This window comes from Onychomys torridus, unplaced genomic scaffold (genome assembly GCF_903995425.1).
Source record: "Onychomys torridus unplaced genomic scaffold, mOncTor1.1, whole genome shotgun sequence".
Classification (NCBI taxonomy): Eukaryota; Metazoa; Chordata; class Mammalia; order Rodentia; family Cricetidae; genus Onychomys; species Onychomys torridus.
In genome coordinates, this window is record NW_023413731.1 from 16,827 (window position 1) to 21,819 (window position 4,993).

Consider the following 4,993-nt stretch of genomic DNA (forward strand, 5'->3'; position numbering starts at 1 on the left):
TCTGGACCTATCAGCTGTCCTGGTAACTCTGCTCCCAATGCCTTGGATGCTCAGAAGGGGATGTAATATGTAAATGCACGTTGTAACGTCTCTATCTGTCTAAGCAGATTTCCTGTTGGCTGAAAGAGACAACTAGCATCAGCTGCTGACTACAACCTGCTTCCCAACAACTAAACTCCCTAGACTTGCTGAAAGCAGATTTGGACCAGTCCAGCCATTGTGAATACTCCTTGGTTCTTCAGGTGGGACAAGCCATGACTACAGTAGTGGTACATGTGGACTCCAAAGATGAGCTCACTGCCTGCTGGAACAGTGGAAAGAGGACCATGGAAACGGGCAGGCTATGGTAGCCATCCTTAGCAGAATGTCAGAATTAATTTGAAAAAGAAACTGAAGAATATCATAAAGGAGATCCAGACCCATTTGATGATCGACATCCTGTGCGAGTTGCTCCTGACTGTATGCTGGGGTCACTTGCTGAGACTACTCTCCACGAATGCTGATTTCATGAACACACTGATGAATGGGTATTTGTTGACAAGCAGAGAGGCCCCTTTAAATACTGCAGCCTGCAGATTGCTACTGGACATCATGCCATGCCTAGAAGCTGGCAGTGTTCTTTGAAGAAAAGGAAGGGATTGTTGAAAATCTTTTGAAATGGGCCCAAGAGGCTGATCAGCCACTGAGGACATATTCTACAGCACTATTAGGAGGTGCTATGGGAAAATCAACAGATTGTTTCAAGGTACAGAGATGAAAATACAAGGCTGGTGGCAGTAGTGCTTGGCAAACTGAGAGAGCTACATGTTCAGGAAGTGTCTTTGGGGCAGGAAAGTATGTGTCCTTAGGCCCCAGAAGACTTCATCAGAGCCACGTTGCTTTTAGATGAGGAAGCTGTGGATATGGACTATGGTGACATGGCAGTAGATGTTGTGGATGGAGAGCAAGAAATTTCTAGAGATATGGACATCTCTTTTCATCTGGAATTAAGTCGGAAGACCAGTAATGGAGTATACTCAGCAATTGAGCCTGAGGAAGCCTCAGGATTCAAGAAGTCTGCAAAGCATGGTGAAAGAGAGAACGACAGGACAGCCAAGCAGAAATTGGGTGTGTCATCTTCTGAGCCAGATGGTGTGTTTGCTGAGGTGTCTAATAACAGCTGGTCAGAAGTATCCCCCTGGGTGATTGGCACCAACTATACCCTCTATCCAATGACTCCTGCTATTGAGCAGAGACTTCTTCTCCTGTACCTGACCCCTTTGGGAGAGTATCAAGAATTACTTCCCCTGTTCATGCAACTTGAATCACAGGAAGTGATGATGTTTTATATTGATCTGAAACAGACTAATGATGTCCTGCTTACTTTTGAGGCACTCAAGCAACTAGCATCTCTCCTCATCCATAACAAATTTGCCACAGACTTTGTTACACATGTGGGGTACAGAAATTACTAGAAATTCCTCGTCCTTCTATGGCTGCAACTGCTGTATCTATATGCTTGTATTACCTGTCCAACATCCAGGATGCTATGGAAAGATTTGCATGCATCCCCACCAAGTTCTCTCTGATGTGGTGAACTATGCCCTATGGTTAATGGAATGTTCTCATGCTTCAGGATGCCGCCATGCAACATTGTTTTTCTCAGGTTGCTTCTCATTCCAGCTGTCTTGGAGCACTTTGACCATTATGATGGTCTTCGTCGCCTAGTGAACTTGATCAGTACTTTGGAGATTCTACATTCGGAAGACCCGGGTGGACACGTGAGCAACTATAAAATCTTTGCTACCTGCCAAAGAGGCAAAGATACCTGCATGGCTCTGCGAAAGTACTTTGAGGCTCACTTGGCCATTAAACTGGAACAAGTCAAGCAGTCCCTTCAGAGCCCTGAGGGAGCTATTCCTGTGCACTCTTCTCCTCCATACAAGGCATGCTCATACAGTGGTGAGCAGATTGAGGAAATGATGGAGTTTTTGATAGAATATGGCCCAGCTCAGCTGTATTGGGAACCTGCTGAAGTCTTCCTCAAGCTTTCCTGCGTGCAGCTCTTGTTGCAGCTGATTTCCATCGCCTGCAAGTGGAAGACCTATTATGCAAGGACTGACACTGTGCGCTTTGCTTTGGATGTCCTGGCCATCCTCACTGTGGTGCCAAAAATCCAGCTGCAATTGGCAGAGTCGGTGAAGGTCTTGGATGAGCATGGCTCTACTGTATCCACTGTAGGAATCAGCATCATTTTGGCAGTTGCTGAAGGTGAATATTTTCTCCAAGATGCTGAAATTCAGAAGTCAGCCCTTCGAGTTATCATCAATTGTGTATGTGGCCCAGATAACCGAATATCCAGTTTTGGTAAATTTACTTCTGGAACTGCTTTGAGAAAGCTGTCTCAGATCCCCAAGAGCAGTGAGCATCCCCTGGCCAAGATGTGGAATGTGGTCCAGTCCAATGATGGCATCAAGGTGCTTCTGTCCCTATTGTCCATCAAGATGCCCATCACAGATGCAGACCAGATCCGAGCCTGGCTGCAAAGCCCTAGTGGGCTTGTCTAGAAGTAGCACTGTTGCACAGATATCAGCAAATTGCCCCTTTTTAGTAGCTGGCAGATTCAACAGCTGATGAAGGAGCCAGTGCGGCAGGATAAGCGTAGCTACCATGTCAAATTCTGCAACTATGCAGTTGAGCTCATTGAGAAAATATCAGGAAAGCCTCTTCTGCTTGGCACTGATGTGTCACTGGCAGGGCTACAGAAAGCAGGCATTGTTGCCCAGTCAAGGATCTGCTTCCCTGAGAAAGAACTACTACTGTTGATAAGAAACCATCTCATTTCTAAAGGGCTTGGAGAGTCAGCCACTGTGCTGACCAGAGAGGCCGACTTGCCCATGACTGCTGCCCCACTCTTCTGCCTTCACCCCAGTGACTGCTGCTGCTCCTACTGTCTCTCTTCCTGAGACCCCTCGGATTGCCAATGGCATTGCAAATCTACTGGGCAGCCACGCTGCTATGGATGCTTCTACCCCTTCTGTCTCCCATGACTTCCCTTCCAATACTCTGCCATGCCCAACCCCGGGATCACTGGCTTTGCCTGGCCCATCATATGCAGACAACTCTCCTTTGATTGGCAGGACCAGTTTTATCAGAGAGAGGCCATCACTTTGCAATGGCCGGAATATCCAAGTGTTGCAGCAGAAGTCGGACCCTGCACATACAGCCAGAGCCATGCTGTTAAAACACAACTGGACAGACATCTTCCTTCCCTACCAACACTGGACAGTATCATCACAGAGCATCTTAGAGAGCAACATGCTCGCTGCAAGAACCCCATTGCCACCTGTCCACCTTTTTCTCTCTTTACTTCTCACCAGTGCCCTGAGCCAAAACAGAGAAGGCAAGCCCCAATGAACTTTACCTCAAGGCTAAACCACAGGGCATGGTTTCCAAAATATGTAGGTATAGATGGCAGAGGCTTTGATAGGCATCTTATCTTTAGGCGATTTCATCCTATTTCAGTGTTCCCGGAAGCTCATGAAGATGAGAGTGGCTTGACATGTTGTGCATTCTCAGCCCAGGAGCGGTTCCTGATGCTTGGGAACTGTACAGGGCAGCTGAAGCTCTACAATGTATTTAGTGGACAGGAAGAGGCCAGCTATAACTGTCACAACTCAGCCATCACACACCTTGAACCTTCCAGGGATGGGTCCTTACTTCTGACATCTGCCACTTGGGGAGCCTTTGTCTGCACTTTGGGGGATGAGGTCAGTATTTGATATGAAGCATTCCTTCACAGAAGATCATTATGTTGAGTTCAGTAAGTACTCTCAGGATCAGGTCATAGGCACAAAAGGAGACATGGCCCATATTTATGATATTGAGACTGGCACCAAGATGTTGACTCTGTTTAACCCAGATCTTGCCAGCCACTACAAGAGGAACTGTGCCACCTTTGATCCTACAGACGATCTTGTCTTAAATGATGGGGTCCTGTGGGATGTCCGCTCTGCACAGGCCATCCACAAGTTTGACAAGTTCAACAGGAATATCAGTGGTGTTTTCCATCCCAATGGGCTGGAGGCCATCATCAATACAGAGATTTGGGACCTTCGAACTTTCCATCTTTTACACACAGTTCCTGCTCTGGATCAATGTCCTGTGGTGTTTAACCACACAGGGACAGTGATGTATGGAGCAATGTTGCAGGCAGATGATGAAGATGACTTCTTGGAAGAGAGAATGAAAAGCCCCTTTGGGTCATCCTTCCGAACATTTAATGCAACTGATTACAAACCTATAGCAACTATTGATGTGAAACAGAACATCTTTGACCTGTGTACAGACACCAAAGACTGCTATCTTGCTGTCATTGAGAATCAAGGCAGTATGGGTGCCCCTAACATGGACACAGTATGCAGACTTTATGAAGTGGGCAGGCAGTGTCTGTCAGAGGAAGAAGATGAGGAGGACTCAGAAGAGGAAGAACAGGAGGAAAGAGGGATTATGATGGCACTGATGATGTAGAGGAGTTTGTCACTGACCAGTGGCAAGAGCAGAGATGGAGGAGGCTGACAACAGTGAGAACACAGGACAGGATGGGCACAATGACTTCTCTCCCTCTGATGATGAGCTAGCAAGCCTAGAGGAGGGAGAGGAGGGGGAAGAGAAGACTCTGATGCAGAGGAGGAAGAGGAAGTGATTCTGGTGGAGGACATCTCAGACAACTCTGATTGGGAAGATGAAATCAACTTATCTCTGAATGAGTGATGTGCCAGTGCTCTCTTGCAAGAAAATCTTTGTAGTGAGAGGAACTGAGAGAATGGATTCACAAAACCTGCCTTTTGCTGTCCCCTGGACTGTGTCTTAAGGAATTGTATCCCCTGCATTTGAGGATAATGATTAGAGTCTCCCTGGAACCTGAGATCCCTTCTGAAAACAATAACAACACAAATTAAAATGACTAAGAAAGACTCCAGGACTACTTCCTAGTTTGCATCTCCCACTTTCA

The 4,993-nt window shown here is 46.7% G+C and overlaps 1 pseudogene; it reads left to right on the forward strand.

The window, feature by feature from the left end:
* Positions 1-254: 254 nt before the first annotated feature.
* Positions 255-4,752, forward strand: LOC118576444 (annotated as a pseudogene).
* The last annotated feature ends 241 nt before the right edge of the window (positions 4,753-4,993 follow it).